Here is a 23,358-nt window from a genome sequence, read left to right on the forward strand (position 1 = left end):
ACAAAAAATGAAGTTGTGGGCAGGGTTGGGGAAAAAAAAAAAAAAAAAAAAGGGCAGTACCAGGGCCTCCATCTACTAAAATTTCTCCCTTTTGTGTCACTAGAAATTTCTCTGACAAATCAGCAACACAAAGTGACTCTCATTTCCACAGCTATCTGGAGGGCTTACTTGGAGGCAGCTGTGCTGGCTGACCAGGAGACAAGTGATAGCTTTCTGAGAAATAAGATGTCTCACGCTTCAAGCCAAGACAGGATGTCACAGCAATGATGATATCACAGAGAGAATTCAGAGACAATTGTGTCTTTACCCACTGCCRTTGCTGAGCAGTGCAGGCAAGGTAGCAAAGCTCCCATCAGCCACGGAATCCATTCASCCTTCAAAGAAGTTCAGAGGTAGAGCTGATGTTTGCAAATCCAGTGCAGTGCAAGAAGTGCATTGTCTGGCCTAGACTGATTTGAGAATAACTCATCTTATTGTGGGATTGGAGAGAGACACCCCAAATAAGCAGAAGGCATTTGTATTGAGAATTTATAGTAGCTGACAAACACACAAATGTCAGCATTTCTGGGAAACAGGGTAGTGCGAAACATGGACTTGATCATGGTCCAAAATATAGACAATTATAGCTCAGCAGTAGAGAAGCAGAGGAATTCCTACTGGGCTTTTCCGAAGTATTAAGGAGATGTATGTCAAGGAGATGGATTTCTAGAGGGCATAATAAAGTAAGTCATGGATCCTGAAGTGTATCCTGAAAGCACATAATAAAACTGTGTCCTGGAATCAACAGAGATAGGACATTTCTGCAAATAAATGTCCTGATTTTACCTTCTGTAACACCTACAGGCTGGATCAGCTGCCTTATGGTGGGAAAAGTATTTTCAAGCTGCACGAAAGTCTTCTCTGATCTGAAACCACTTAACCATGTCAGAAAGATATCACTGTTGGGAGGTGATTACAGTTAATGGGACTGCCTCTGGAATACTGAATTGGAACCTTTATGTAATGCTTTCTGAAGGACTTTAGACACATATTTTCAGGCTAAGAATCAAAAAAAAAAATAAAGTTTCTAAACCATAATTACAAAAGAATTTCAGAAATTTAAACTGCTGAGATTCAGGGTTCAAACTGGATGTTCAAATGGAACACAGTGCACTGCTGCACAATTGGTGTGTTTCAGTCAGCTCTGAATATGAATTTGCAACAACAAACCAACAAAAACATACACTTCTTGTCATTCGGTCACAAGATGATGCCTAACTTGAGCAACCTTTCTGGCATTCCCCAGGATGATCCTGCCAATTCCCTTGGCTGGATTTGGTATCTCCCAGACAGCGGCTGTGGGCAGTGAGCTGGCTGGACGTAGAGTCAGTGGCCATGGAGCAAGACCTGCGAGTATGCTTGGATGTCTTGTGGACGCTGCTCTTAGCAGACGTAASATCACACCCCAAGGGAGAAGCAGGTAAGCGACTGCATCAGAGATGAAGCTAGGACCTGACATAGCACATGTGAAAACCGTAAGGGGGAGCAGGGAGCAGATCCACATTCCACGCATTAGCGAAGGCAAATGTTTGTGCATATAGTTTGGGAGTCTGATGTTGGTGACTACTGAGCTCCTGCCAGGCTATAGAATACTGTGCTTACATATAATATAACATACATATATTTAAGTGTATGCTTACATATAATATAACATACATACATTTAACGCTAATTAAATTGTTAATTTTAGAACTGTTAACACCAAAATTTCTTTTTGAAATGGCATCCATTCATAAGTTACTAATATAAAAAAAGTTTGTTCCTAGTATTGCAAGATTTATGCAGATTCTTCTCTGCAGATGTATGAGTAATGTTATATGCTAGCTTAAGGCTGTGGAGGATTTAGATCTTAATTTTTAGTACAATTGGTCTTACTTAGGGCACTTTTATAAATTCAGATAAGGTATGAGTTGTGGTATGTTAAAAATTATAATTTGGTGCATTATAGATTAAAAATTCAGTATCACATTTTTAAAATTATTTTTACAAAGCTCAGACCTAGCATAATTTTAAATTGAGCAATTTACAATTACTGATTCAAATCACTCCCCTACTGTTTTAGTAGTTCCGGCAGAGACASGTTTAAAGAGCAGAGTTTTTTATGAGAGAAATGTTTGAAAATCTTTATATGTGACTGCTTAGTAAAAAACTCATGGTTTATAGCATTAAATGAAAAATAAAAAACCTTGCAGCTATGTTGTGGCAAAATTTTTAACAACAGAACAGCAAGGGCATGTAAAACTGYAGTTACTATAGTAACGGGATCTTAGTCCTTCATAAATAAGTGTGGAGAATTTTGGAATGTACAATCTGACATAGCACCATGAAGACGCTAGTCACATTCATCACTATTTTCATATATTTGTCTGACAGTAGGATGAAAAAAGCCCGTCTGCAGTTGAGCATGTAGAGGAGGTATGGAGGGTTGTCCTTGGGATTATGCATGCAGATGGGAAGACGAGTACTGCTTTGGACAGTCAATGCACTACAGCGAGGTAGTGCCTTGGCGTGACTGCTACAAGCCAAGGCCACAAGCCAGATTCCTGGATTAACTGGCCTGGCAACAGACTCATAGATCTGTTTCTTAGGACATCTTATATACAGGGAGGAGGACTTTAAAGGAAGACTCTAAAAATAAACATACCTTGAGTTTCTTTATCCCTTGTAAACCACTGTAAAAAAAGATAACAGCCATGGAATATTGTGGAATGAGGGAGTTGAAATTATGTTCATTTTCCTATTTGATGAGTGTTGTTATGCTGAAAAGAGATAGGCAAGAGGAAGAATAGTACTTTTCATCTTCCTGGTATGTTCTCCATTCTTTCATGCTATACAGTTCTTGGATTCAAGAGGAATCTGCTGTAACTGAGGCTGAAAAAAAGTTGTTGCATGTTCACATCTATAAAGGGAATGGAAGTGTAGATTTTAATTGCAGAATCTATTTTATAGTAATCTGTATTTTATAGTAATCTGTTGATTACTATATTTATATATACATATGTCTGTTATAGTAATCATTGGAAAGGCTCCCCTTAATTTGAGCAGACTTTTGCTTAGCGTTTTACCCAATTAGCAAGCAGCAATATTTCCAGAAAGTTGTAACAACTTTTCCTGCACATTTTTCCTCCCATTAAACAGAAGGACTAAAACTTGTGAGCTGCTCACAACAAAATAGTACTTGAAAGCTCACGAGGAGTCCCCTGGCCTGGTTGGCTGCTGGGGATTTGCGTAAAAAGTCATCCAGGGGAYGAATATTAATTACAAGCTTGAAAACAGCAGCACACACTGCTGCAGTGGCATGTCTCAGAGGCAGGCATGAGCTGAGCTATAGTGATGACTTGCCATAGTTGAATAATTAAAGGCACACATTATATGGACAGGCTAATTAAATTGTAATGCACATAATTACTTTGGACATCTAAGCAGTGAAGTATGGTGTTATAGAGCCCATTGGCCTTCCTTTTTTATCTTCTCTTCCTGGTTTTTCTCTAGATGTACCATGCAACCTGTTGTTAATGTTTCTGTGCTTGTTGTGGACTGCGAATTTTAGAGCTAGTTTAGACATTTGCTTGAGTAGATGGAAGATTTTAATTATGCATTTACTAGAAGAAGTCTGAAGATTCTCAAATATCAACTGTATCATTAATGTGAAAAAAAGAAGAGGAAAATGAGAGAAAAGAAAAATATTCACTTGTCACTCATATAAGATTGGGGAAGGTTTAAACTAGTAGTAAAAACATCATGAACTGTTGTATTCTGATAACATAGTCAAACTTCTGTATGACTGGAATGAAAAGCTTAAGAAGATAATAAGGATGCCATCTGTCACCATAAAGAAGAGATGTGCTGACAATTTTGTAGAAGTTTCAGGTCGGTCACCTATCAGCTAATGAATGCAATGGGTATTTTAAACTAGCATTAAATTTACATACATAAGTCAAGTGAAAGTACTGTTGTTACTTGCTGATTAAAAATAATGTACAGACTGTGACATCTGTGTATACTGGGATAGATTTTTCCAATACTCTCTGTTCAAACTCTTTCACTTTATGATAAAGCACATGGAGAAAAATTACAGCTTAGAGCTATGTGGCTCAGTTTTCAGTGATCTAGMAATCACAACTTGCCTATCAAAATGAAGATTCACTAAGGTAATATAGTTTTGAAGTACGGAAGGTCCAGCTAAGTATTTTAAAAATAAAGTAAAATATAAATAAAAAAAGGATTTGAAACAAAACAGTATTATTAGGGGTTGTGAGGAGGAATTAATCTACTGTCTAAACAAAGAGGCAGTGTCATCTCTCATTTTTATGTTTTTCATTTTTAAATGTTCTAGAAATCAATCTTAAGCATTTATGAAAATTTCAAATAAAAATGAGTAAAAAACTCTGCACATTTACTCATTCTAACAGCAGAGTATTAATACCTCAAAAGAAATATTAGAAAACAAAGATAGGTGACATACCAGCACACACTTAAAATTGTGAGCTGATGATGTAGTATTAAAAATTACAGTATTTATGAATTTATGATGATATTGGAGTCAGGCAAAAATCTTTCTGGGAAACATCTATTATTTAAAAACTTAGCTTTGATAATTAGATGCTATTTGACATCTTGACCCAAATTTCAAAGAACAGAGTTAGGCAAAACAAAGAAAAACATTGAAGAAAATTTGAAATGAGTCATTCAGCATTACTCACAATGCAACGTTTTGATATTTGTGAGCTGGCTTAGGCACAATTCCTAGAACTACAGTGGAGCTACTGGGGTTCCTTCTACTCACTGCTGCGCATCTTTWCAGCATCTGAGAAATGCGGATTCAGGTCTGTCGCCTGCCTCCTTCCACCAGGAGCTTAGGTGTATTGCTTTTCCAAGTCAAGTGATATGGAGTATTTGAAGATAGGTCTCTCTTAATCTTTCCTATTTAAAGTGTTCCACTTTGCAAAATAATGAATTATTCATTGGACAAGAAAMATAGAGAAAGTAGGAAGAACTCTGAACTGAAGCATCAATTATTCATAYGACTTTAGATCCCATGACTTGAGTGGAGAGGTGAATAGTACTCAAAAGTCTGACAAAAATCTTCTCAAGGATTATCTTTTTCATATCTTTGCCCTAATTGCATTTATTATATGAGAAAATTATATCACCACTTACATATAAAAAAGGCAGGATCATCATAGTAAGAAAAATTCACTTTGGTGTTTTTATTTTGTCTACTCTCCCTATATGTGCTTTTTACTCTCTTTTATTCTTGGTAGTTTTAATTTTTTCTGCATTATTTGCTCTTGCTAGATCATTCAGTAACTGAAAATTGGAAAAGAAAATAAAATTGAAAAAAATTGAAAAAAAACCCAATTTTGGGCTTTCTAAATTTAGGTGTGCATTTGATTTAAAAACAWAAACAAAAGCAAACAAACAAAACGCCTCTGAATTTGAATAGATCAAACCTTATGAAAAGTTCCAGAAGAGACGAAAGATCACATACAGTTGATTATTTGATTTAGATATTATTTTTCAAAGGCTCCCTGTATTTTGATAGCCTTCCAGAGCCCGACAGGGGAGTAATATTACCCTAAATATTATACAGCATGCTCACTCCTTCCAATGAGTCTCATCATATACATTTACTTTCCCTTAAGCTGTGACTTAGTTAGCAGCCAAAACCTGGTCTGCCAGAGAGTTTCAAATGACTCATGGCTTTGTGATCCAATCACTTGAATCATGCAGCAACTTTTTGAATATTYTTTTTTTGTGTGCTGGTGCAATGCTGTATGACTTACAGAGGATTAATAATTTATATGAATATATGTCAGTAAGAGCACGACATTTATAAAGTGTTAATATATATTTTATGGTGCATTCACAGCACAATATGAATGATAAAGAGGTGACAATTGATTCCTTTATAAAATATTTATTGTGTACTGTGGTTTTAGTTACTCTATAAGCCGCTCAAGAGCCATCAACAAAAAGTGAATAGAATTATCAAGGTTACAGTAAGCTATTTATAGTGAAATGTGCAAGCTTACAATTAAATACTGCAAATGATGACAATAAGCTGACAAGCTACAATTATACAGTAACCTGTAGTCAGATAGAGACTATCCCCCTGAGGTATTCCATCCTTCTTAGAAACACAGCATCTGGAACACTTGCATCAAAATTGCAGCCTTTGGAGGAYAGCAAAATGAAACTGCATCCATCACACAATTTCCCCAATGAGTCTTTGAAGAAATGTACATGGTAAATTTCAAAATATAATTTTGAAAAATCAAGATCTACTCTTACTATATGACAGACTGACGTCCTATATGTCTTCATGATGCCGACAAAGCAATTCAAATTGCAAAAATTTCCAAATATAGATCAGTTTCTTCTCTTTATTCAAGATGGAAAAATAAGTTTTAATCATCAACTTTTCACTATTCAAAGCATAATTCTTTTTCTTCCTCCAAACAAGCAATATCAATTATAATAGATTATTCTAGGTCTTTCTTTCTCAATTCCATAACTGTACCAAGTGAGAGTCTTTAAAGGAATTTCAGCTATAAGAGAAGTCTTAAGAGGAAAATTGAAGATATGAATATTAGTTCTTATTTAATCAAGAGGCAGAACTAACTATTATTGTAGATATGACTTTTCTAATATTGATTAACAAAATATTTCATGAAACACAAGACTAAGCTAGRAAAAAATCTATCTAGACTTCTGAGTGAATTTAATCTACAGAYTTTAGGCTAAAAATAACCTTTGTTTACATCATAGTTAAGGAACAACAGCGAAAAAAATCTGCTTTGGGAGAATATTTCATACTGTATTGCAGTGGCTTCTGTACTGTAGATATTATGATCAAAAACTAAACTAAGAATTGCCTCTAAAGGAAGAAGAAAAAATAAATTTATGCTTGTGTTAAGTGATAGCTTAGTAATCTCAGAATCCTTGTTGTATTAGCTAAAAAAGTCTAGAATGGTCACTGTAGTGGAAACGTCCTACATTGTTTCACTAAAGAACTCCGGACAGGATCACTACTAAGAAAAACACATTGTTCATTTTTCCCTTTGACRTCACTGCAGAAACTTCCACTAAGCCTTCAAAAATATTCAGAAATCATCATTAGAGTTTGATGGGTATATTTGTTTCCTGAAGAAGTAGGAGAACTGTCTGAAATACTCAACGTGCTTTCCAGCCACTTAAAAACGCTCAGAGGAGCATCCAAGATCACCTTGGAGTGTTCCAGGTATYGATTTTTCTTGAACTTTGTAAAATGTTAGCCTTACTCCAGTGCATACCTTCTGACAAACTTGTCATACTTCTTGCTAGAATAAGATGAAGTCTCATCTTACAGAGTTCCAAAGATGTTAATGCAACCCACTTTCTCAATCTACACTTTTCTTCAAAGCTCGATGGTTATAGTTTCCCTTAAATTTTTCTTCTATCTACTTAAGATYTCTTCCCCTTTATAGSATTACAAGGGGAAACTGGTAACACTGGTAAGCTGCCAATGGGGCTTAATTTATTTAAAAAAAAAAAAAAAAAAAAAAAAAAAGACTCAAATCGGGAAGCCGCAGAAGTGAAAATTGTTGGAGGCTGGAGAATACCTAAGGAAATTCCTAAATATGCTTTTCTCATTCGCATACTCTTCTGTATATTTGACTTAGAGCTGTCACAGAGAATGGCATTTCATGTTAATTGCTGCTTGGTTTGTCCTAGCACCGCTATTCCTGTGCTCGTCCTTTATGTTCTGCCTCCAGCTACAAATACAAGTGACTTTTAAAAGGAGTGTTTCTTCCCTGCTGTTTTATCTATCAGCCTTATAGCTGATACTGTAGTATACTATAGCACTAAAAGCAAGATTTCACCATGACTGTCAAATATTCCCTTTTCTGTCATCCTTTACTCTTTTCTGATGCAGTAGCAGTGTTTTTCCACCTAAAATCAGGCAGCTAGCACAAAAAGCCCAACAACAACAAAACCTCAAGCAAATAACAATGGCTTCTTAAGAAGCCAGATCCTCAGCTGATGTAAATCATCACAGCTCCATGGTTTTCAACTGACATGAAGCAGCAGTCCTTGCAGGGAGGTTCTCTTTCTGCCAGCTTAATGAAATGCAAAACTTCACAGGAGAGTTTTTTCGTCTCTGATTACCCTGTTTGTTTCTAGCTTGTTGAAATGTTCATGAACTGTATTCAATTAGAAATGCTTAGTGTTAAAATGGAGTCATATGCTAATCGCCTCCCATAGAAAAGGTGTCTTAAAATTGCTTGCAGGCACTGTATCTCCATGAATATTTTTCTGTTCATGAGTAGAAAAATACTTTCTATAAGACATACTTTATACTGCAAGGCATCTTTATTTGTAGTAAATGTAGGTGAGTAGTCTACAGTGTAATCTGCTAGGCCTTAAAAGTAAATACAGTGAGCTAAATTTGTATCCTATTAAATTCACATAGACAGGCTTTTAGCTGCTGCAACAAAATCGTATCAATTTTCGGATTGTTTTTTATTGCTTATTTGTTTCAAATGACCTTCAATAAACACTGCTTTCCTTTCCATCTCCCAAGACAAAAAGAGGTCAGCAAAAGCATGCCTGTCAAATATCTGTCAAAACAGATTTATTGCACTACTTAAACCTGTTGAAGTATGTTTTTTTCCTTCTCTACTATAATCTGACCTGGGGTTAAACTCTCAAGTATGTTATTTTATTTATTTATTTCTCTTTTTCTCAACAAGCTGTATATGAAACAAAACAGGTGTGAGTCAAATCTCTGAGGCATGGAGYGTTTGAGTGAGTGTGAAACTTCTCACTGGCAAAACAGGCTTTAAAAAATTACCTGACCTCAGGTATTTTTTTGGTTAACTTGAAAAAATAAATCCAATTTTATTTTGTCATTCAATTCTGATACAAAGCATCATGTAGCATCCACTGAAGTCACATCACACACCTTGAGTTTCTGAACTTGTAATACAGGCTTTGGGGTGGAACTTGTGGTGCTTTGTTGTCTTTCCCCCCATTCTCCCTAATGGGAGGATTCTGGTTGCAGAATCAAGTCTCTGAGAGCTTAGCGGCGGAAGGTTTGGGCTCCACTTTACCATATTTGTGTGTATTTCTTGTCCTTAGTATATATTGCCTTGGGAACAGCTAGTGAAAGCTAAACAAAATTTCAACACATGGTTGTATTTGCTGGAAGCTGAGACCTGTCATTATTCCTTTTTATCATAAAATCACCAGATACTTATCAACTGTTTCTCCTTCTGAGATAAAATTAATTACATCTTGCCTTCCTTCAAGCCTATATTGAATTTACTATCTGTTAAAAAAAATTAGTTTTAAGAAATTCTTTTATACAGTTATGAATGGCAGGGTATTGCCTGGATGCCACCCTGTGCCACATGCTCTAGGTGTGCCTGCTTGAGCAGGAAGGTTGGACTAGATGATCTCTAGAGGTCCCTTCCAACCTTGAATATTCTGTGAATCTGTGATTCTGTGATTCTGTATAGCATATGGTAAAYCCAGAAGAGGTCATTAGTGTAGCTACATGGCTATTAACTGCCATATTGTTGGCTATATGTAAAAGTTGTTTAACAATTTGCTAAGCCCAAATCAAGTATTCAATCGTATGATGCTGAGAAGACACATACTAGCAGGTAGCTGAAGCAGCATGGAATTGCACCTTTCATCTTCTTTGGATCTCCTTTTCAGGMCAATTCTGAAAAAGGAGAGGCTGTGGATGATCAACCACCATCAGGGAAAACAGCTCAGTTTTCTTCACYGCTTTGCTACTCTATCACCAGCAAGAAATCATCTGGTTTGTTCTGTTTTCTCTGTTATTTTCACTGAGAGGTGTTGCCAGTAAGCAGGAAAAGGATAATAATGTCAGCTGGTCCGATAGTGTCATTAGGTGTTTGGGAACACGATCACCTTTTCCAATGAGAAATTTTGTGTTGATGCAAGAAGGGGAATTTGTCCAGGCTGTCTAGTGATCTGATGGATACCTGGAATTCAGCAAATGGTTCCCATACTAGAGCATGTCAGCTCCAAAGTGCATGTGGAGCACAGCTGTACTGTGCGCTTGCACCTTTCTGAACTGGGAAATCCACCCAGAAATACAGGGTCTTAGAGTCAGGACAAAAGTCCCCTGTGACAAACTGGAAAAATGTCTGTATCATTTATTAGTGGATCTGATATTGGTTTCTTGTCCAGTTCTGTGTTGCTRCTTTCTTGAATAAGTAGTAGTCTATAAAACATAGTTATAGAACATAAAAGGGAAGGAAAAACAACAATGTAGATAGAAAAGTCAATACTGACCTTCTAAGATAACAAGGATTAGGGAGGATTTTTTGATCTAGCCTCCAGAAAGGGCAGAGACCCTGTGTTTAGGTATGTCTGTGAACACTTAAAATCATAAGCAATAACTGGCTTTTAAACTAGCCTTTTAAGGAATGAATCTTTCAGTGTTCTGGAGGAGCTGCTTTTGTGTGGCATTAAATCAGAAGTGAGCTCTGGCAGGGCCAACCCTCTGGCAGCCGTAGGGACCTCRGCTCGGCCTCACGCGGCTCTCGGGGCGCGGGGCAGCTGCCAGGCTCGGCAGAGGCTGCTGAGCCCGCCGCGAAGCAGCAGGGTTAAGAGCTCGCACGCTGCTCCTCCTGGGAACGCGGATGCTTCCCTGCGGGACGCAGCTTAGCCACGTTAGCCCAGGGTTGCACTTTGAGTGGGGCACAAGAGGCAGTGAAGAATTCARTTTCCATGATAGAAAAAGTCCTCAGACCTGGCACTTGGGATGTTGCATTACAGGACCCTGCAGTCTGCAGGGGAGCCGTGACAGCCCCGTGCTCAGTTGCTCCTTTTTCAAAAACGATGCTATTTGTTCTTTATCAGTAGCATTTCCCTGTACATTTGCTATTGGTTAAGTATGCTTTTGGAGAGGAGGCAGACTCAGATTTATGCGCTGGCATAATGATATTGTTTATTCTAGTGCTTATTACATGTCCTGTCTAACACTGAATAACACTGACCATTACTGAGTACTGAGCTGATGTCTTCACAGAGCCGTTTATTAGAACGTGAAAATCCCATTCCTACCTCTTTGGTCCATTAAGAACCATTATTGCATAAGTAAAGCCAGGATTATTTGTTCTTGGGTTCATCACCTTCGCTGACCTGGGACTTCCTCACTAAGTAACTTAATGTCACAGGGTCCTCTGTGATTCTTTAGAAGCATTGCTTTGATATGTGTTTAATACGATGTTAAAAATCACTGCCAAGATGCACCTAGCCACCCTTTTATGATAAAACTGGATTAATGACAGCTCTGTTTATAGAAATAAATGCTACCTAATGAGTGCTCTTTCTGTTGAGATTTTTTTTTATCTGATGGAAAAGCACTAATTCAAAATGAAATGAATGGCTGCCATGTACCCTAATATAGGAGAATCGTAGTCATCCCAAAGATCACAAAGGAAATGTGATTTCTCAGTGCACCACAGCCTCTTGCCAAGTCTTGCCCCTGGCCGGCAGCTAAAGCAGCAAATCTGAGTTCAAGTTCCGATGTTCTCTGTTGTCCACGAAGAGACAACGGGGTAAAGAGCTCTCTCATCCTCCAACTTGGGTTCTTCCTGCTTATGAATGTACTGTCACTTATTTATGTGCTATCTGAGATCTTTAGAAAAGCACTGCACAGCTATCTCATTATTCTTGTTTTTTTGTTTAGCTTCCTAAGTAATCATTTTTCTCATTTTTACCCTAGCTACTAGAGAGATGTTGGTGAAAGAGAAAGACAGGCTGAATTGTTCTTTAAGATACGGGATTTTGCTTTAGATGTGTATTGCCAGTGTTATTTGGACACCATATGGTGGAATAAGCACACTGATCAATAATTAGAACTCCTAGAAATAACCTGAGATACCTGAACACTCTCTGTGCCTAAAACTTCAAGTTTGTATCCAAAGGGAAGTCAGAAAATTTTCTCTCATGTTAGGATCCTATACTTTGTACTGAGAGGTCTGTTTACAGTGCATTCCTTAGTTACAATCTCCTGTGAAGCACAAATTCTTCACAGAATATTTAGAAAATATGTCTCCATTAATTCCAGTACTCAGGAAACTGCAGGCTGTTGTATGTTTTGCAACACAAATGAAGGAGGGTTGGAATAGTTAAGTCAAAATGAAGCATCTCATCAAATTGTTTCTTTAGTTAGTCATGAAAATCTCTGAAAAATAGACTGCTACTTGCTGAAAGGCTGAATTATGGCAATAAAAAAGTCTCTTGTCTCTTCACCAGAAATTTTTCCAACCACATCACACAGTATCTTTAGTAGCAGTGGCCATAACTGCCCAAACCATTCGACTCTGAGAAACTGTAAATACTTCCCTCGAGTGTCATCGGTGTCTGGCTTAAATATGGAATACAGAGATAGGAAATATATATTCCTTTGGGGCTTAGGAAGACATAAAGAACCAAAGACGTGAGGATATTGTTAGTAAATACCCCTGAAATAAATTGTCCTTGGAAATACAAAAAAAATATATTTGGCTCATGTTCCCATGCATTGGCTCTGACACTCTGCTGTCTGTAAGGAAAGAGCACCAAATGACCAATGAGTTTTGACTGTGCTATAAGTGTTTTACAGAGAAGGCAGATGGTTTCTTTTTGTTTCTCATCTTAAGGTTTTTGTAGGTACAATACACAGACACTATTAAGCCACATCAAGGTAATGTAGCTAGTCAAATGATAGAGGCAAAATTACCCATCAAATTCTCTTGATCTTCAGATATCTGTGGTATTGAAAGATTTCCTTCTCATATCCAATGCTGTAACTTTCCACTGCATTCTTTTATACCACTGTTGCACATGTGCATGGAGTTCTGTGCCTTTTTCTTTTTCTTTTTTTTTCTTTTTTCTTTTTTTTTGTAGCTAAAAGCGAGTTCAGTTGGAGAAGTTTCAGTGAAGTCATGCAATAAATTTGATTCCCAGCTTCGGGACACACAAGTGATATCAAACACCAAGATGGAAAGAACCTTACAGGTTTAAAAAAGTAAGGCAAAACAAAGCAAAACAAGCTTTCCCGAAAGTGTTGCGATTTCTGCGCCTTGCCAGCACTTTGCTTTGTTTACCACCCTTTCCCCTGAAAACTTACAGTCCTGCTTATTGAAAAGGTCATGCTAATCTTCTGTAGTCACCTCTCACTATTTGTAAGTGCTGTGGTGGAGGATGAGTGGTAGAAATATTCAGCTTTTCTCAGCAGGCTTTTATTTGGCTTTCAAACCTCTAATCAAAACTGGCACTTTATTGCCCCTACTGATTATGTCTCTGTTAAAACCAATGCATTTGTGTCTTTCAAATATTTACTCCTCTCCTATCTGCACTAGCTCTCAGTGTGGCCATACCCGTTACTAGCATGATCAAAAGGCAGTAGAGAACTGCAGGTTTAAAAGAACTTATTATTTCAGAACCACATATACTTGTAAATGTGTTGCATTTTGGATGTGAGAGAGAAACCATGCATACATAAGAGAGAGATATATCAGAGAACTTGACAGGCATAAATTCCTGTTGAAAACAGCTTAGAGCGTTTAAAAAATAACAGTACTGTTTACAGCAAAGCATCTCTCTTACCCCCCATAGGGATCTGAGCATCCAATCTGCTCTCACTCTTGCCCTGGGAGATTTTTCTATCAACTTCAGTGAAAATTTGAACATTCTCCTCTTTCTCAATGTTAGGATACATATATATATATATTCTTTTTTTAATGAACATCAACAATAATTAAATTCTAGTAACATGAGTGGCTGCCCTCAAAGGGACTCTGACAGCATAACTATGTTACTGCCAAGGTGAAATATAGCCTAAAGAAAATACGKAGTTTAGATACCACATTAGATACCAAAGAAAATTTTCCATTCAACAGTATAAGCTGTGAAACTTAGATGAATACACACTTTTCCCCATGTAACAACAAATGCCTCTTAAAGCTTTGACAACAGAATAAAACAAAATACTTATTTTCTTCTGATTCCCCATCAGGAGCTCTACAGTTAGCAAAATCTGATAAATAATATATAACTTAAAAAGTTCAGAGTTATAGTCAAGCTGAAAACAATCTATAATTTCTGTAATCACCAAAGTCACAGGAAGGGCACTGAGAATGCTTTAGCTGCAGTGTGCGGAGATGCCCTTTTCCTACATCCCTGTTCTGTGACATCTGGACAATATGCACAACAGGAACAGTGATTCTGTCAGGTCCTTCACACGCACCCTTACTATCACACCTTATTATCACATTTCACCTTATGAAATGTGGTGCACTGTTGCACACTGGCTTTTATGTTTCCAAGAGCTACAAGTATCATCACATAGGGGTGGAACTGTTCTGCATATGTGAGTCTGTAGGTTCTGTGCAGATAGCTGAGGCTGAAAGGAACTAAGCRCTAACAGTAGCCTAAGGATTTGAGCCTGGAAAAACCTAGGTCTTGTATGCTATTTAGAAATTAAGAACATGGGGCTGGCTGTGGGTCTTTTTTTGTATATGATTGTGCATAGATAAAGAAAACAGAAGTTGATACCACTGAAGCTGAGTGTGGTAAATAGATGCCGCTGTCGTCAGGGTGCAGGGCTGGGCTAAGTGGTTTTGTATCTTTGTGGGCATTTTTGTACATGGTGTGAACTTGCTTCTGCCTTTCTGGGATCAGAGAGTGTTGAAGGTGGTTTAAAACTATAGCCTGCTTATCAAAAATGTTTTTTTCTCTTTGTAAGTCATATGTGATTTTCCACTGCCTTGAACCATCGGTACCTTCCGATGTCTCTTCTGAAACCAGAATGCAGTGACCTGCTTTAGGGCTGGAAGCAGGTTCTGCCTGTGCACCTGACATGATAGCAGTTAACGGCAGGGTTGAAGTGGATTAGTGTCTTAGAATATCACACAAGATATTTTTAAAATATGTCCAAGAATTTAATATTCTGACCAACAACTTTGCAGATGTTTGAGGTTTTGTTAATTCTGAAAGAAGAGCTTCATGACTTCTACTTTACATCTCTTCTATTTCCTAATACTGTGGTTGATGAGTTTCAGACCTGAATTTCTCATTACTGCTGGATTAACAAATTGACAGGTTATTTTTGCTGTTAAATCAGAACAAGAAATAGCAGCAGGCTCACAAGGTGTCTCACCCCTGACCTGGAAGAATACCACTGGGGTAAAATAATCCATTGACTCATTCCGTTTTTTTGGAACTTCTTTTGAAACAGCAGAAAAAGCTGCTAATTAGCACTAACAGCAATGGTATGTTTTTGTCTTGGAATCCTCTCCTAATGAGGTTTCCTTTCAACTTGCTACAGTGCAGTGCCTGCATTAAAGTGTTCAGTATACGCAGCAGCTTTGAACCTTCATTTTGAAAAATATAKTCATTGAAGTGACACCCCCTCCCCCAACTGTAAGAATTGAAATGTTGAACAGTAAGTGAAATATTTATGGGCTTTAATGCAAATGATTTGATACAGTGAGAGGAAGAACTTAAAAAGCCACTTGTTTTAGTGACTTTTGCCTTTTTTTGAGGGGGAAGGAGGGTGGGGGAAGGCGGGTGGGAGAGATTCAAAAGAAACCTAAGATATCTGGSACTTCTCTTTCATCTTTCCCATAGCTGCATTTTCCTCTAATACCAATTATATAGTAGCTGCATTTGCAGAACTTTTAACCCATTTTTATCAGCAACGGAAAATATGTTCCAGAGAGGAACTTCCTGAATTTTAATTTGCTCACCACTGTCCTGCAGTGCAAACCCTGTCCTTAAATGTGAGTTGGAAAGGCAGAAAGCCTGGACATGCCCCACGTGAGCATGAAGCCACCCGGCGCCTCCAGCCGTGACCTCCCATGTGAGCTGCTCCTTTGGTGCAACTGACCTTGCTAGGAAGGAAGCAACTGCAGAGAGCTGGGGCTCTGCTTCAAGTTTCATGGGGTTTGAGTGCTTAGTGCTTTCGGCTACCTGATGGAGTTGCAAACAAAAGTTATAGAATTTGGCCCTGAATTTGGTAAAACCAATAGGAACATTGGAAGGCCAGTATTTCACTTTCCAGCGCTTCTAGTTTTGATGCTTCATCAGCACTGAACAATTGTGTCTAACAGTACTGACTAGACACTGAAAATTCCAGCTATTTATTTCTTTTAATGGAATCAAGTCCTTTACACACTTACATTGATGTGCTGAAAGATCTAAAAGTTGAGCATTTTTATAGAACTATTGCAATCTTTATCAGTGATAAATTAATTATAAAAAAGTAGCATCATATGGAAGTTCGAGTTATTAAGTGATGGTAGAACAGAATCTGAACTACAAAATCTGAATCGAATGCAAAATTCTGATGAACAGAAACTAAATCCTACAAAACATGGAGTTCTTTAACTGTTAATTGAAAATATGCATACATTTTAGTACATTTATCAACCTATTTTCAGGAATAAAGATAAAGAAGAAATGCCTGCTCCTTTCAAAATTTTTAGTGAAAATTACTACAAAAGTTGGAATTTGTGAGTGTGGAAGTAGAAAAAAAAATAATATTTAGATATTTTGATGATGTCTTGGTGAAATCTCCCTGTTCAGATATTAAGCTCTCCCTTTCAGTTGTTTAAAATACAGTTCAACCATGAAAAGAGGCACAAAAGGGCATGACATATTGACATGGAAGGATGTGGATCACTGCAGCTCATGAATTTCCGTACCTTATGTCAGCAAGCTGCCTTTGAAAATTATTTTTCCCCAACTGCCAGCACTTCAAACTCAGCCTAGACCCTACCAGTCACACTGGCTTCTTTCCATCTCATATATGCTCACCACAAACAATTATTCTGCAGGCTAAATTGTGCTTTCAGCTGCACTTGCCCAACTTCACTGCCTTCAGATTATGTCTGTGGTGACACCTGTGCAGTTCCATTAGCTTTTCTGTGTTACAGGTCATTGTCACCACAAGCAGTACCTGAAGCTAATGGGATTTCTCTGCTGCAAGGTAGAATGGAAGTTGCACGGCAGCATTTTTATAGCTGGTAATTATGCATTAGATGGTAGGAACTCCTTTCAATTATCAGAGTCCAGGTTATTTCTGCGGTAGTCATAGCAGGAGAAAAACATTATTATAAATGACCAGATAGTGAAAGTCATTCAGACTGAATGGTATCTTGCAGCACAAGAAATTGTAATGAGCTAAGGTATTGCTTAATGCAAAGAACGTTTCTGGATCTGGCCTAAAATGGACAAAAGTGATGCAGAAAGCTGGGGTACGTAGTGCATATGTGATCTCATGGTTATTCATTTTTAGTTTCCCTTTTTCCAAATGAATACATATAAAAGAAAGTGAGTGCACAATTAATTTGAGGATATAAAGTTAAGGTCCCGTTAGAGTAATTTATCTTGTTCCTTCCTTCGGGCATCCCCTTTGAGGTAAACGATTCCAACACTTGAAAGAAAGTCAGAGATCATTAGTAGCCTGGTTCATTTTGTGGCAGATGTGAACACAGAGAACATACAGGGTATTGCTTGTTTTCATAACAAAGGAAACAGAAGTATCACAAGGAACAAGACAGCTTCAGATTTAGAGGAGCATAAGCACATATATTAATATATTAATTTCACCAGTTATCACCTTTCTTAGCCATGTAATTGAAGATTTCTCTTTCACCCATATCATAAACAGAAATTTCTCTTCTGTTTTGGTAAGTTACCCTAAAAGATATTAGTACCTGACAGTTGTCAGTGTATCCCTAAAGTAATGGACATATTTTGGAGCCTGGTCTTCATTAGGTTTTTTTTTTTTTTTTCACCCTGATAACATTACACTTCCTTAGTCAGTACTACTGACCATCATGTATTCAGGCTGCCCACTAAAAGGTTTTTCTATTTGCCATGGGGGCAGAAGTAGAAATTTGTAAGAATTAAGTAGAGATATTTTTCTAACAGAAATATCTATTAAAATCAGGGTGAGGAGAGGATGCTTATTGCTGGGAAAATAAGGCCTTAACTATAAAATGCGGCAAGCTGCGAGTGATGAGAAAAGGTGCTTGGGAGCTTAGTCAAGCACTGCCTCCATTATGCTGTGCCTGTATTTTCTGGATGAGCCTTGTGCTAGTGATGAGTAGGCAATTTAGCATTCCCTGCCACAGCCCTGAAGTGCCACAGCCTGTCACTGCTTTGACCTTCTGCACTGCCCYGACTCTGAGCTGTGTGCTCCAGGCAGTCATTTTAAAGGCCAGAAGAGAGGTAAATCGGGCAGGATTTTGAGTTCTTGCAAGAACAGGATAACAATAGACAAAATAGTCATTAAATAAAAAGGAATAATGCAAATCATAAAATAAAGCAAGTCTCTTAAAGCAGACAAAYTGGAACCTTGGAAGTGAGGCATATATTGGATTGAAATGATGCACCGTGGAAACAGAATCTGAATCATTTTTGAGAAGTGAGTGACAGTGATGGGAACTTCTTGCTGGTGGGTGAAGATGGGCAAGCTGAGATATATTCCTTATTTAAATTGTTTTATGATTGAATAATTGTATGAGAGTTAACTATTTTAATTAATGTATATTTTCTCAGAAATGCAGTCACCAGGATATATTCTTCAATAGGCACACAGTCTATCCAAAAGAATTGAGTTATAGATAAGGTGCCAGTGATCTGTCTGGAAATTTTGTTTCAGAAACTGATGTATCTGTGTTCTCTATTGTAATAAGATGAAAAACTCTCCCTTTATTAACTCCTTCACTGATGGAAAGAAAAAATATGAGCCAAAACATCCAGTGGTAAAATGTATGAATAGAAACATTCATTTGTACACTGACAATTCTGGACTGAACAATCCTAGCCGGGGCATCAGAGTGGCTTTGTCTTCACTACTTCTTCATGTGGTAGCATTTGATAATCTACGCTGCAGAAAAGCAGCTATTGAGGAAAACCTGTACCGGGGGAAAACMCTAGTGCTCAAATCATTCATATTGCAGTAGTTTCAGTTATAATATCAAACATGAATGAACTATATTCTAGAAAATACAGTATATAAAACATCAAACAGAAGACTCTCTTTCCTGATTAACAGATTGTCCTAAACTAAGGAAATAATCTCTTTTTGATCTGAGAAATGAAGCTAATGATACTAATTAGCAATGAAAAGTGCTATGGTTATTTTAATCTGCACAGTTTTCATTCATACATTCATTACCATGAGTTTTGGTTCACACTTTTTGCCASAAGGAGCAAAATATTTTCATTGGAGTCAGAAGGAAACTAGTTCAACAAGTACAGGCAGAATATTGCTGCAGGATGAGCTCTCCTACCACTATGTTATCTGATATGTCTTATTTTCCAGCCAAGAGGGCTTTATCCAGAATCATGAAAGTACAAATAATTTTCTGCTTTATTTTCACTGAGCATTATATCCAAAGTCACATTATATAAGCTGAATATAAGGTTTCTATTAGTGATGAATACTGGGACCTGAAAATAGGAGAAATAGACAACTTAGGTGGCAAGGAAAAGACAGAGGTCAACTATTTATGCACACTGCCTTTTTATAGTCTTATTTTTAATGTGGCTGCCTATGATACATGGATTATAAAGCTGCCTGTTATACATGGATGATATCCTTTGCATTATGCCTTCATTTCATAAACTTTATATATGTACATTTGCAGTAAAGGGGAATTCCTTTAGTGATTCTAATCTACTCTTCATTGCTGGCAGAGAGTTTTTTTCCTAGACCAGGGTCATTCCATTAATACAGTTCACAGCATGGTTATATTTTCTGGAGAGAATTAACTCCAAAGGAGAAGTGGAAGCAGAGAAGAGTTTAAGCCTCTTAGAAGGTTTGAGAAATGAACCTCAAAGTATCCCTCTGTGGGAAGCACAGCAGTCACTGAGCAACTTAAGTGAATAAATGTGTGTAAACTGACGACAAAATAGTTGGCCTATCCGTCTGACTTGCAACATTTCATAACAACCAGTTAAAAAGCAAAAAGTAAGAGAGAGTGAAATCCAAAAGTATATTTATAGACCATCCTGAAAAAATAAGCAATATCACTAAATTAATTAATGAAACTGTAGTACAGGACTAGAAAAATCAATAGTTGAGGCAACTTCATCATAATCTTTTTCAAATTGTGTGCTCATTTTAAATGCAGTTAAGAAGAAAATGGAACCCCCTGAACTCTCAGTATTACCAAAATCATGGAATGAAAGTTTCCCCTTGCCCCAAGTTGAGCTGTAACATTTGGGGGAATAAAACTGAACCTGCAGAGAGAAAAATCTAGAATATAAATGAAAGTTTTCTTTGGCCTGGGTGGCCTTGGCTACATCAGTAAAAATAAATAACATTTCAATGTCTTTATATAAATGATACATTTGTTCCTCCCTTCAGTTTTTATCATTTTCCCTCTACTCTCTATGTCAACTTAAGGAGTGACAGTTGAGGATCTGTCATTATTTTCTAAATGAAGTGACATTTAGGCATAGCTGGCAGGAATGATAGTCTATATTCCTGTTTCTGTAAACAGGCATCTTTCTCTCTATTTGAAATGATTGAGGAATGACTTGTGAATGACTAAGACTGATTCACAAAATCAGGGAAAATTTAGTCCTCCAGCAAGCTTTAATCTTTGGAAAAGATCAGTAATTGTGCTCACAAGGATCACTTACATAACAGGTGAGAGCATCTACAAACATGCATAGTTTTAGTTACATATTTTTTATCACTCAAAAAAGTGAGGAACCTGCCTCAGACAGTGTTCTTAAGGGCATTCTTAACATTATTTGGTGTCTTTTTTATTACAACATTGCTTTGATACTATATCTAAAGATTTCCCCAGCTTTTTCTGTTTTCTTTTTTCTTTCTTTTTTTATTAGAAAAGTGAASGGATGGAGGGGAGGTACTGAAAACTTCTGATTTTTCTCCTGGGTCTTTTGGTACTTTGAAGTTCTATTTCTCTATCACCTTACAATCAAGATTAAGAAAAACTTCGGAAAACATGATTCTCATGGGTTTGTAACCATGTAGGTACTGCAGTGCCCTGCTGTATTTCTGAAGTAGAATTAGAGGACAATCTTTAAGTTCTGTGTTTTAACAGAAAGAGGTAAATAAGTTTGGACTGAATGATCAAAAGAGGAAAATGCATGTGGCACTAACTGTGCATCTGATATTTTCAGATTGATCCTACAGTGCTGATATTTATTCAATTGCTCTCAAAAATTCAAGGAAAAGAAAGAAGCTCTCTGAATAATTTAAAGCAGTTCTTTCTTTTCAGTCATTAGTACTTTTATTGTGTGTTACTATAACCTCACACCAGGCTTTTTAATTTGTGTATGGTTATGATGTAACCATCTCAATGCCTACAACAGTCGGAGAGCAAAATGGAAGTATATATATATATATATTTATAAAGTTTAAATTAAGTTAGAAAAAGGGCAAAAATCCTCTAATGAATCTAAAGATTTACCAAGAACTGAGTGATGGAATGGCTTCATTTGAAGGAGACGCATTAGTTTGCTGGTCATTATCAATATCAGAGCATCTAAAGAAGAATAAGAGGTGAAGATCTTATTATTTAAGGCTATAATGTTTATGAAGTTGACTTCCCCCTTACTATCAGGCTTCTAAAAATGCCTTTTTGTGGGAGCTTACTTTTATGGTTAGTATTATGATTTGTATTACAATAGTACTGCAGAGGGTAGAAGTGAAATCAGCAGCCTTTTGTATTGCACTTTTGTATTCATTGAAAATGACCAGGAAGAAAAAGTATGTGCATGGGAGATGCAGCTCTGTTTGCTCTGACCAGATTTTCTTTTCTCTTAGAGAAATTCTCTTAGGTACTTTATCATCCACTTTTAACCTACAATTACATAAATAGAAACAGTGCTCATTTGAGAACCAGATGGGCCTCCACCTTACTCTATCTTTATATGGTATCATGAAGGCATTTCTAAGTCTCTTATGACCGTTTTTGCATGTTGAAGTCTCAGTCATAGGCAGGGTCAGGAGGTGTTTTTGTAGGGTAGGATTAAGGACAGGAATTAAAAAGGCAGATCTGTTATTTTTATTTATTTATTTATTTAACGAAATCTGGATGTATAGCACTGAGGAGTTTGTTCTTTTAGGCAAATGAAAGAAGATCTATTTTACTTCTTTGGAAGCTTACTAATGAACTGAAGAACAGATGCATTTGTGAGGCTGTCATCAACCCCCTGAGTAGCAATGATTTGAAACAGTTTGTCACGCATACTTGATCCTGATTAAAATAAGACAAATTAATGAGCTTCACCTCTCTTGATGGAGAGCAGATAACTGTCACTCAGTTGCTCTTCCACCCTGAACCAATTCTGCTATTTTTTTGCTTCGATTCCCAAACAGGTAATCGTGAGGTTTGCAAGTGCTAAAGACGGAGGTGAGGCCCTAATGAGCCCCAGGTGCAACTGCCCAAGGCCCTAATGAGCCCCAGATGCTCCTGCCCAGCCTCTATTTCAGTGCGGGTGGGGGACTATTGCTTTCTTCCTGTTGCTCTTGTTGGAGGATCCTGGTCTTGCTCTCCCCTCTAAGGCTCCATAGGACAAACTTGGCTTTGCTGGATGGAGGCTGCTGCCTGGGCTGCACCCATCGTTGAGGTGAGATGGCATTTGGGGAAGCCTGAGCACTCTTCACCATGCTCCTACTTCTGGTGGTGGTTTCTCTCTACTTTCTTAGGAAATCTGAAACCTTCCTTTTGAGTAAAACAGATAGAGGCTTTGAGGTTATAGAGCTCTAAAGCGTATGTATGAGGTGGGAGGGAGGGCTGAAGCTGGGGCTCTGTGCCCTATTTATTGATTGCAACAGGGAAGCTGTGGTGCATTTGTCCTGTTGGTCACCCACAAAATGGCGGATGGGTCGTGCAGAGCTGCTGGTAGCAGAGAAGAACCTGCCTCAAACATGTTTCCTGTGAGGAACAGAAAATCATCTACTTGCTAGGAATATAAGATTATTCTCCTGACATTCTGCGTAGAACTGCATCCCAAGCAAACAAATACAAATGCAAYTTGGTAGAGGCTAAATGGAAACTCATCCCTCTGTGTTGAGCGAGCCCAAGCCTCAGTTTACTAAAAAAAAACTATGACAATATTGACACTTGATTAGGTTAAATAGGTTAAAATCAGCACATCTCTCCACTGATGTAATAGGAACTGACTAATTACAAATAATTATGTGGAGAGAGGAAGCTGGAGATACGGTTGCTCTCATGTTCCTTGAGCAATTTTGAGTTTGTTATTTATAGATGGTGTCACAGATGACTCTTACAGATGAGAAAGGGAAATTTCTCA

This window comes from Nothoprocta perdicaria, unplaced genomic scaffold (assembly GCF_003342845.1).
Source record: "Nothoprocta perdicaria isolate Ctin4 unplaced genomic scaffold, notPer1 scaffold_34, whole genome shotgun sequence".
Lineage (NCBI taxonomy): Eukaryota > Metazoa > Chordata > Aves > Tinamiformes > Tinamidae > Nothoprocta > Nothoprocta perdicaria.